This window comes from Camellia sinensis, chromosome 6, assembly GCF_055761805.1.
Source record: "Camellia sinensis isolate YWXY chromosome 6, ASM5576180v1, whole genome shotgun sequence".
NCBI classification, from domain to species: domain Eukaryota; kingdom Viridiplantae; phylum Streptophyta; class Magnoliopsida; order Ericales; family Theaceae; genus Camellia; species Camellia sinensis.
In genome coordinates this window covers 132,679,263-132,691,747 of record NC_138966.1, presented here as the reverse complement: position 1 = coordinate 132,691,747, position 12,485 = coordinate 132,679,263, and positions in this window count along the sequence as shown.

The following is a 12,485-nucleotide window of genomic DNA, read 5'->3' as shown; positions in this document are numbered from 1 at the left end:
ATAGATTCATGTGATTTTCATACCATTGAATGTATAATTCGCATGTAGAACTTTTGTATACACTTTATCGATTTATGATGAAAAGGGTTGGAGATCTATCTTTATTCCTAAACGAATGTTGGTTAATGTATTTAATTTATGTTGGATTATTTGGGGCGTTACATCATGAGTTAAAAGATTAGATTTTAAGATTTTATTTTAAAACAAGAAGATCATAAATAAGTGACAAAGATAGAGGTATTGTGTGTGTCTGATAAGAGTGAGAAAGAGATAAAGAATACCTAATGAACCCTAATCGTATAAGATGAAATCATAACAAATTTATGGTGTAGATGGTAGATAAGGATGGTATAAAAGATGAAGAATGATAAACCCTTGCTTTATTATCTGGCTCCTCCGTCTTTATCTCGCTAAAATCAAATTTCCTTCATTAATTTCAGAATGGTTGGATTGGACTTTCACCTCTCTGTCTCTAACCCAATCTACTCTAGGGATTTTGTTTCATCACTTTTGCTTTGCTTCCTTATGTTCCTTATGTTCCTTTGTTTTATAATTTTTTTTTTTAAAAAAAGGTGGAGAATGAGTACTAACATAAAAAATGGATTAAGTTTGGTCATATTTTAAATTAAGAAAATAAATATTAATTTTGGTCCTTATATTTTTAATGAAATCAATTGTAATTTTTAATTTTGTGTTAATTTGGTCTAATTAATAATATTGTTAGTGTTGTTTTATGAAAATTGATCGCTGAATTTGTTGAGGTTAACTTACCAAATTGAGCAAATTTATTATTTTGCCTTTAAAAGACTGACATATGTCACTTATATACATATTTTTCAATAAAAAAATGCTAACAATTAGGGCTAATTACACTATTAGTCCCTCTATTTTTGGCTATTATGTCATTTTAGTCTTTGTAATTTCAATTGAATCGATTTTAACCTTGAATTTTTTTATTTTTTTTTCAAATTGGTCCAATTGATAGCATTTTTTTTTTATGACAAATGCAACCTATCATTGTTTTAGGAGTAAAACAAAATACTTGATCAATTCAGTGACTTAATCTTAACCAATCCAATGAAAATTTTCTATCAAAGACCCTAAAGATGTTATCAATTCGACTAAATTGATGTACAATCTAAAATTAAGTGTTAAAATTGAATCAATTAAAAACTATATGGAACAACAAAATGTAAGGATTATTGATGTAATTTACTCAACAATTATAAGAAATTGAAATAAATTGAGATAAATCCGTAAATTCAGAGTCAAAATCGAGTTAATTGAAACTACAGAGACTAAAATTCAAGAAATTTTATCATTGCACAGGAGAGCAATTTGAAATTTTATTTTTCCTGTTAAGCTATATAAAGCTGTTGATCAATTTTGTACATGTTGCAAGTATTTTAATTTATTTGTTTTATTTATTTTGTGCGTTTTAAAAATTTTGAAAATATATTGGCATTTTTTGTTTTTGTCAAAAAATGCCATTAGATAGCTTGGAAAGTTTTTAGCTTAGTGGCATTTCTCAAAATACTATAAAATATTTGTTTATGACACTTTTCACCTAATGCCATAAAAAGTAACTTGCACGTACCTAGTTTAGTGACATTTTTTTTTAACAAATGTCATTGCTACTAAAGTTTAGTGGCATCTGTTGATAAATGTCACTAAAATAATTCTTGTGTCATTCTTTTATAAAATGCCATAAAATTGATGTGACATTTCTTTATTGAAATGCAGCTAGAGCCTTATATGTTTGTGGTTCTGTGACATTTTTCTAAAATGTGTCACCAAATATTATTTTTGTAGCATTTTCTAAAAACATGCCACTAGTGTAGTACCACTAAAGTGTGTTTTTGTTATAGTGGGTTCTTTCAAAATACTTGTCAAAGTAAAAATTAGTGTCAAATTTATCCTACATCCTCTCAGACTTGGTCTAAATACTTTAGAGGGTACTCATTTATTATCAATTGATTTTGCGTTACATGTTTTAACATAGTATCAAAAGTGGGTTTTCAGTAGTCTCTAGTGGGTTAAGCTTCTGCCCGAGTCTAATCTCTTATCTTTAATCTCCACATCATCTTCATAAGCCACCTAAGTTTGGTCTAAATACTCCAAAGGCTACCCCACTCATTTTTAATTGATTTATGTTCCCAAAACACCCCTTAGTCTGTTTGACCAAAATCTTTATGGTTGTGTTTGGTTAGGGATTTGAGAAGGAATTTAAAAAGAGAAATGAAAATAGTAGGTGAAAAGTATTATAATATAGTGTCACATCATTTGTGAAAATTGTGAACTTCTCATATTACCCTCATGCACATTTTCAAAATTACCATTTTACCCTCCTTATTTAGCGGTGTCTTCAGGAAATAAATTGAGGATATTTCGGTAATTTCACATACCTTTTCCTTTCCTTTTAAAAAAAAAAAAAATTTCTTCCCAAATCTTCTAACCAAATACAACCTATAATTCATTACGAGGTTAGTGGTTCGAATCTCTTTACTTGTGTGTGGGTGTTATTCTTCATAAATTTATTGGAACTTGTCTACCCTATTTTGAGAGTTCTTTATACTTACTACTAGCAGTTGACCCGTTCAATGCATGTGCAAATTTTTTTTTTCCAAAAAATATTTGATGGTACAATGTGTGTTATAAAAAATAATTTTAATTTAAATTTAAAATTAAAATTAAAGTATGATTTTATTTATTTATTTTGATAATATTGGAGCTATCGTTCTATAAAATTATTACTTGAATACTTATATATATTAATTTTAGTTAAATTATTTGTGTATTTAGAAAATTTTAGTTATATTGTATTATAAAAGTATAATTATCATATAATAATTTTGTATGTTATATATATTAAATTATAAAATAGTAAAATATATATTTATTTTGATATTAAAAATAATAGTTAAATTAGAAGAATAATTAGTAACATAAAATTAAAAGTAATTTTAACTATTTAATTTTCTTTTATATTTATTTGGAAAATAAAAATATGTACAAATAGAAATTATATAAAATTTATTAAAAAAATTAAATATAAATATGTTGTAGTTGGATTATCATATAATAATTTTATATGATATATATACATATATATTATATTATAAGATTGTAAAATACTCTTAATTAAATTAAAATATCAATTATATAAAATAAATTTAACAACGATTAATTAAGAAACACTACAAAAATTTTCACTTTTGGCGACTAAATTTTTAGTCGCCAAAAGTCAATTTTTAGTCGTTGAAGGGCTTTAGCGACTAAATTTTTTGGTCGCAAAATTAGTAGCCAAAGAGTAGTCGGGAAAGCTAATTGGCGACTAAGGTTTAGTCGCCAAATGTATTCATTTGCCGACTAAATATTTAGTCGCCAAAAGGTTAGACATTAAATTAAATTAGACCCTTTTTTGCGACCAAACTTTTAGTCGCCTAAAGTCCCACCTTTTTAGCTACTAAAATTTTAGTCGGCAAAGAGTTATTTTTTGGCTACTAAAAATTTAGTAGCCGAAAGTTCCCATCTTTGGCTACTCAATGTTTAGTCGGCAAAGAGTTCATTTTTTGGCTACTAAATATTTGGTCACCTAAAGTTCTACATTTTTTGCTACTAAAATTTTAGTCGGCAAAAGTGTGTTTATAATTTAGTTTTTTTTTTTTAGCTACAAAATATTTTAGTCGCCAAATGTTTGATTTTCTTTTGGCTACTAAATTTTTATTCGCCAAATGTCTTCTTTTTTTTTTTTTTGGCTACTAAACTTTTAGTAGCTAAATGTCTTTTTTTTTTTGGCTACAAAATTTTTAGTCGCCAAATGTTTTTTTTTTTTGGCTACAAAACTTTTAGTCACCAAATATCTTTTCCCAATTTCTTTTTAGATAATAATTGTTTAGTCACCAAAAACATGATATTATATTTTATCGCGAAATTACAATTTCCCCACAACTTGTCTATATAAAATGTAACCTGTAATACGTATAAAAAGAAAATGATACATACTATCAATCATTCCACAATCTGCATCCATATACCAAAAATAAATAACATTAAATATCGAAATCCATACAAATCAACTATTGTCCAAACTAAAATAATAATTCCATACAAAATATATCATACAAAAATCAAAGCCCTCCATATACAGAAAAATGCATTTACTACCAAGCAAAATTGCCATTTGGCATGGTACAAATTACCATCATAATTTGTACCACAACAAAAGGTGATGTATGTACCACGACAAAAGTTTTCTATGGACCATGACAAAATGTCCTATATGTACGCCGACAAATGGTATATAGCACCACGACAGAAGGTGATCTATGTACCATGACAGTCATTATCTATTGATTGCCAAAAGTTTTCTGTATCAGTAATAATGAACTACAAAAAAGTTGAGGACGACAAAAGCATTACATTAGTTCTACAAAAAAGTGAAAATTCTTCCCCATACACAAATATGGATTATCCACAAGTCCACGTAACAAAGCCATCTACAAAGAAAAACAAAAAACAAAACATTAGAATTGGTAACAAAACATGTTCTAATATGCATTTAAGGTAGAACAATTGAGAAATGTCTTCTTGGAAATAAAAGAAAGTATATATATATATATATATGTATCATGCAATATTTATTCCAACGAACATCACAAACAATATAATATGTAATTTCTTCGTCCTATAAATATATGAAGGCAATTATTAGAATATGTAGATATTATTTTAATAAAGTTGTTGCTTTTTAACTAAGTGTTGCAAGTTTTTCGACTAAGTGTAAGGCGTATTCGGGGGTTGTTATGAATTTTCGCCACCGGAAAGCCCTTTTTTGAGTAAGTTTAGGGCGTATTTGGCTCTAACTCCCAACCTATGGGTCCGAATTATGTTTCGTCAGTTCTCACAAGTCCTATTTGTCATGGGGGAACTATCCGTGTGAGCCACATGGTAGTTCGGGAGCTGTTATGAATTTTCGCCCTCAGAAAGTCCTTTTTAGACTAAGTTTAGGGCGTATTTGGCTCTAACTCCCAACCTACGGGTCCGAATTACGTTCCGTCAGATCTCGCATATAGCGACCCCGGTCTTTTCCCATTTGATTATTGTATCCGGACTTAGGTTCCGTAGATTCTGTCATTGTATAATTGTTGTAGTTGTCTTTTTTTTTCTCATTTGGAATTATAGGATGTGTTGGGCAGGTTTGTTTCAGGTTGGTTGGGTTTAGAAACCAAGTGTTGCTGTCCAAGTTTTTGATTTTTCGCTCGAGCGAGGAGTTGGTCGCTCGAGCGAGATGTCGTTTTGGTTCTTCGCTCGAGCTGGGGTTTGGTCGCTTGAGCGAGAGATGGCATCCAGTATGGACCTGTAGCTTTGCATTCTTTGCTCGAGCGAGCTTTTCTTCGCTCGAGCGAGTTAGTTCTTCGCTCGATCGAGTTTTCTTTCGCTCGAGCGAGCTTTTGGGTTGCTGGCTCGAGCAAGGCTTCCTTGGCTCGAGCGTAGCTTCTTGTGTCTGGTCGCTCGAGCGACCAAGTCTTCGCTCGAGCGAGCCTGTCCAGTTTATATACACAGCAGCGGGTTTAGATCAGTCTTTTTCATCTTCTTTTGATTCCAAACCCTAGGTCCGACTTCTCTCTCTCCCTACTCACCTTCTTTCTTAGATTTGATCTATTTAGAGGGTGTTTCTACCCTAGTTGCTTTATTAAAAATATAGAGGGAGTCGAGGGCTTTCATTTAATCTGAACATTTGGCGATTTGGAGCACATTGGTATTTGGACACTCATCTCTGTCTTCACCATTTGGGTTGTTTTCTTTGAGGTAGGGATTTCCTACTCCATTTTATAGGTTTTGTTCTAAGTTTTGGTATTTTGATATGTTGGGGATACTTTGTAAATTTTGGGAAAAACCCTAGTTGTATTATTAAATTAATTTGTATAATTAATTCATGGAATTGGGAAAAGATGGTTAAATTCATGGAATTGGGGAATTCATTGATTAAATGGCGTAGTCGGATAATTTGAATCATTTGTCTATTGAATTGTTGACATGGTTATTTTCAGTTTAGAAATAACTGTTTTGGGCTATCGGTGGAGGATAGTTGTGATTGTTGTAGACATTGCATGTGGATTAGGAATAACTGAAACTAATCACATTGGTTAAGTCATTAATTTTGATTATTGCATTGATACAGAAAATACGTGTATTGATTGAGCATTGCATTTGCATACATTGTTTTGTGTGTGGGAGGAGATAGGGGATGTACTCCACGGTTTAGGGGAAGATAGGGGATGGACCTCTAAACCGGATTTTGTTTGGGAGGAGATAGGGGATGGACTCCATTAGCATCACTTTCATGTGTGCTTATCTATATTGAAGTGTTTTATTGATACAACACTAAAATGTGTATCAAACGGGAAGTATGAAGTGTTTTGATTTGAGCCTGAGTCTCATTTGTTTGTTGACATTGGAAGAATGTGAATTTGATATATATAGTTCACTGTTGTAAGTCTGGCCAGGTTCTGAGCCATATTGATAATGTTGGAAAGTAATACGTATCTTAGACATTAATATCATGAAACGAAATAATGATGTAATTGATTATCTTGGTTAACCATCTATTGAATGCCATTGCTTTATTCAATGCTTATATTTGGTTTAGTATATTTCTACTGGGCTGTGGCTCACCCTTTATGGGAACATCATTTTCAGGTTCAGGTGAAAAGCTACCTCCAAGGACTTAGCTTGTGAGGGCTTGGTTTCTGGATTTTGAAGAAGACTGTCTTAGTTAATTGTCTTTATTTATTAGTACATGTAAACATTCAAGCCTAGGGCTTTCCTTGTATTGAGTTAGAACTCATATTTTTGTATCCAAGTGTTGGCTTGGAAAGATGTAAGCCTGTAGGGCATTTAATTTGATGTTATATGTTATGTTTTCGTTTAGTAATACTCTGATGAATGAATTAATAAATTGTTTTCTTTGAATAATGCATGTCAATGAAATGTATATAATGGGTTTATTTTGAGGACGTTACAACTTGGTATCAGAGCGTACCGGGTTTGAATACTTTGGTACGTGGGAAGTGATTAGTATCACATTGGGTTCGTCTCGTTTGATAGAGACTTAGTGTAATGTTATATGCTTATGTGATAACATGTTTATGTGATTATGTGGGTATGGAATGTAGTTTCTAGGATGTTGATTGGACCCTTGAGTTTCTAGTAGTCTTGTTGGAAAGGCACTTGATCACTGCTGCTTCCAACCGGAACTATAGTAACGCATTGGGACTATCATTATCCGGGAATGAAATTCGTAGGTGCTTATGTGATTATGTGCTTACGTGGAATGAATTATTGTTGTCCATTGCATTAGGACACGAGTGTTTAGCTTCGGCACATTTATTAATGTGCTAATGTCTTTGTTTCCTTTATTAGGATGTCAGGACGAGGACGAGGACGCGGTAGGCGTGGTAGGCCGGGTAGGCAGGAGGTGCCTGTGCCAGAGGAGATTCCGGCAGTTCAAGAGGGAATTGGCCAGGCCAATGTGGCCGAGCCAGTAGGCCAGCAGGCTATGGGCGCTCTAGCCCGAGAGATAGCAGGGGCATTCAGGGAGTCAGTAGGTATTCTTAGAGCTGAGAATCAAGCTCAGGCTGTTATTGCGGATGCAGGACCTTCCTTTCTGAAGAGGGAGTTCTTCCGGTCTAATCCGGATGAATTTGTGGGTGATCCTAAAGAGCCGCTTAAGGCAGATGAGTGGCTCGAACAGACAACGAAGATGTTTGAGATGCTTGGCATTGAAGACGAGGGATTGAAAGTGACCTTGGCATCTTTTCAGTTGAAGGGGGATGCGGGTCAGTGGTGGAAGTTCACTAAGGGTCGTATAGGAGCTACATGGGAGGCTTTTGTGAATGCTTTCCAGGAGAAGTTCTTATCTCCAGCAGTCAGAGAGAAGCTGCGAGACCAGTTCTGTCATCTTAAGCAGTCGAGTTCTTCTGTGGCCGAGTTTGAGGCTGCATTTACTAGCTTGTCCAGGTTTGCACCTGAGTTGGTGGCGTCTGAGGAACGCCGCTGTATTGAGTTTGAGAAGAAGTTGAGACGTGGCCTCAAGCTGAGAGTTGGGGGAACTATGATTCGGGATTATGGGCGTACGGTTGATGCTGCAGCCCATATGGAGATCATGATGCAGGAGGAGGAGGAAGGGCAGAAGGGCTCCAAGAGGAGTCAGGATAGTCAGAGTGATGGTAGGAGACAGAAGGGTTTTAATCCCCAGCAGTCTCAGGGTAGCTTTTCGAGATCGACTTTTCCTGTACCGAGTGCTAGTTCGGGGAAAGGCAGTCAGGGAGACATTACCTGTTTCAAGTGTGGCCAGCTGGGCCACAAGTCTCCAGTTTGTCCTCAGAGGGGAGGAGTGCAGAAAGCAGCATCATCTTCGGCTCGATCTCAGAGCCAGAGTCAGGGTAGAGGTCAGCCACTCTCGTGTTATCAGTGTGGTCAGCCAGGGCACATGAAGAGGTATTGCCCACAGTTGGGTCGCACACCTGGTGCATCTGGTTTGAGGCAGATTCAGGGTCAGCAGCCAACTCAGTCGGGTCAGGCCTCGAGGGCTAATCAGGGGGCTTCATCGTCCCAGTCAGTGCAGCAATCTTATGCTCCTAGGGGTGAGCAGGTTGATCAGAGGTCGTCTGGGCGCGTGTACGCTATTACCGCGCAGGATCTTGTACCGGCTCCATCAGTTGTGAGAGGTACCTTCTTGTTTTGCAACTCGGTTGCTAATGTTTTGATTGATACGGGTGCATCCCATTCCTTTGTGTCTGCTGCATTTGCATCTGTTTTGGAGTTGGAGTTAGCACAGTTAGCATCTCCTATATGTGTAGTATCACCTCTTGGGGGTGAATTGATTTTGAAACAAGGTGTTAGGGGTTGTGATATAGAGGTTGATTATCATAGAATCCCATTTTCCTTTGTAGTTATGCCTATGAGGGGTTTCGATGTTATTTTAGGTATGGACTGGTTATCGTCATACCGGGCAGTTATTGATTGCTACCGCCAGAGGGTCACTTGTTGTACCGTGAGCGGAGAGTATTTTCATTTTCTGGGGGACCGGGTTGGTGATGTGTTGCCACCAGAGTATATTCCGCGAGGACGAAGTGAGCTTAGTGGTCTACTTGCTAACCTTTCGATTAGTGAGGATGATGAGACTCAGATTGTATTGCCAAGGGTGGTTTGTGAGTACTCGGACGTTTTTCCCGAGGATCTTGTTGGTTTGCCACCGTATCGAGAGATTGAATTCTCTATTGACCTGGTGCCCGGCACGGTGCCGATTTCTATGGCACCTTATCGTTTTGCCCCAGCCGAGTTAGTTGAGTTGAAGATTCAGCTCCAGGAGTTACTAGACAAGGGTTTTATACGTCCTAGTGTTTCGCCGTGGGGAGCACCAGCCCTCTTTGTTAAAAAGAAAGGTGGTGCTTTGAGACTTTGTATAGATTATCGGAAGTTAAATCGGGCTATGGTTAAGAATAAGTACCTTATGCCTCGTATCGATGACCTGTTTGACCAGTTGAAGGGTTCCCGTTGTTTCTCTAAGATAGACTTGAGATCGGGTTACCACCAGTTGAGGGTCAGGGAAGAGGATATTCCGAAGACGGCATTCCGTACGCGGTATGGCCATTATGAGTTTTTGGTGATGCCATTCGGGCTCACCAATGCACCGGCAGTCTTTATGGACTTGATGAACCGGATCTTCCGGGAATTCTTGGATCGGTTTGTAGTCGTTTTTGTGGACGACATCCTTATTTATTCGCCTTCTGAGGAGGGGCATGAGGAACACTTGAGAGTGGTGCTTGAGTTACTTAGAGCCCATAGGCTGTATGCCAAGTTTGGGAAGTGTGAGTTCTGGCTGAGGGAAGTCAAGTTCTTAGGCCATGTAGTTTCTGGGGAAGGAGTGTCTGTTGATACATCCAAGACTGAGGCAGTGCAAGATTGGGCACAGCCTAAGAGTGTGTTTGAGATCCGCAGTTTTCTGGGGTTAGCTGGGTATTACCGTCGATTTGTGAAAGATTTCTCCAGATTAGCTTCGCCTTTGACTAGGTTGACTCGGAAGGGAGTCAAATTTGTATGGAGTGAGATTTGTGAAAAGTCATTCCAGGAGTTGAAAGTTAGACTGACTACCGCTCCAGTATTGATTATTCCAGAGAGAGGGTTGGGTTATGCAGTCTATTGTGATGCCTCACGAGAGGGTCTGGGTTGTGTGTTAATGCAAGAAGGGAAAGTAGTTGCCTATGGCTCACGTCAGTTGAAAATTCACGAGCAGAATTACCCTACGCATGATCTAGAGTTAGCAGCTGTGATATTTGCCTTGAAGATTTGGAGGCATTATCTTTTTGGTGAGAGATTTGAGGTATTCTCAGATCATAAGAGTCTGAAATATTTGTTTACACAGAAAGACTTGAACTTGAGGCAGAGGAGGTGGATGGAATTCATAGAGGATTATGACTTTGAGTTGCATTATCATCCGGGAAAGGACAACGTGGTGGCCGATGCCCTTAGCAGGAAACCTGTTGGTGACATAGCTAGTATAGCCATCCGAGAATGGGAGATGTTGGGTGCACTTGGGGAGTTTGATTTACTTTTGGGCGAATCCGTTGAGACTGCGGCATTGTTTTCTGTTGTTGCACAGCCTACACTTGTGACTCGAGTGTTAGAGGCTCAGAGGGGTGACCTTGAGATAGAATCTCTCCGTGAGAGGATTTCCGGTGGGAAGGGTGAGAAGGGTTTGACGGTGTATCCCGACCTGAGTGTGAGATACCGAGACCGTCTGTTTGTGCCAGAGTCTTGTCGAGAGGAGGTACTCCGAGATTTTCATCATTCACGCCTTGCGGTGCATCCGGGAGGCACTAAGATGTATCGGGATTTGGGTCGCCAGTTCTGGTGGCACGGTATGAAGAGAGATGTGGCAGCTTTCGTATCTAAGTGCCTTACTTGTCAGCAAGTGAAGGCCGAACATCAGCGGCCAGCGGGTTTGTTGCAACCCTTGCCTATTGCCGAGTGGAAGTGGGAACACGTCACTATGGACTTCGTTATGGGTGTTCCGAGGACTCAGCGGGGTAGTGATGCTATTTGGGTGGTCGTAGACCGGTTGACTAAGTCGACGCACTTCATTCCTATGCACGTGAGAGATTCGGTAGATCATCTTGCCGACCTATACATTCGGGACATAGTGAGATTGCATGGGGTCCCAGTGACGATCGTCTCAGATAGAGATCCTCGTTTTATTGCCAGGTTGTGGCAGAGTTTGCAGAGTGCCTTAGGCACTAAGTTGACCTTTAGCACGGCTTACCATCCTCAGACTGACGGGCAGTCCGAGCGTACTATTCAGATCCTTGAGGATATGCTTCGGGGTTGTGTTCTAGACTTTAGTGGGTCATGGAAGAGGCACTTGCCGTTGGTGGAGTTTGCCTACAACAACAGTTTCCAGTCTAGTATTGGTATGGCACCATTTGAGGCCTTGTATGGCCGACCGTGTAGATCTCCTGTTTGTTGGGCCGAGGTGGGTGATGCACCTCTGTTGGGTCCGGAGTTAGTGAGGGAAACGACGGAGAAAGTTGAGCTTATCCGTAAGAGGCTTGTTACAGCACAGAGTCGTCAGAAATCTTATGCCGACCGTAGGAGGAGACCTTTGGTGTTTGAGGTGGGTGATCATGTCTTTCTGAAGATATCACCTAGACGGGGTTTGATGAGGTTTGGGAAGAGTGGGAAGTTGTCCCCTCGGTTCATTGGACCATTTGAGATCTTTGAGAGGATTGGCGAGGCTGCTTATCGTTTAGCTTTACCACCGCAGTTGTCCGGAGTACATGACGTGTTTCATGTGAGTATGCTTCGGAAGCATGAGCCGGATCCATCACATGTGTTGGATTGGACCGATTTAGTGGTTGATGAGGATGTCTCGTATGAGGAGAGACCGATTCGGGTCTTGGATAGGCGGGATCAAGTTTTGCAAGGCAAAACCATCCCTTTGGTGAAAGTTTTGTGGAAACATCACGGAGTGGAGGAAGCCACTTGGGAACGTGAATTGGAAGTCCGCCAGAAATATCCGGACATATTTGTTGATTTTTAATCTTATAACTAGATTCTGTTATATTGTTAAACTTAAGAGCTTTATATATGTCTTAAGTTGTAAAACAATGAGTTTGTATTGGTAAATGGGTATATCTTGAAACTTGCTTCATTATAGAAGTGTAGTGTAACATTGCATCTGTTGAGTACATTGTTGATTGTGTGGCATATATCATGCGATTGAATATGATATGGAATTACTAACATTAGAAGGATTAATGCATAATAATGATACAGGCTGAAATGTTGGTTGTTTTATATATATTGTGAGATGCCTCTTAATAAAGAGATGAGGTGACCAGTATTGGGTCAAGTTGTTTATTATGGTTATATAATATCATTGGGAATTGAGAAAAATCTGTTTTCAAAAACTTAAGCTTAAT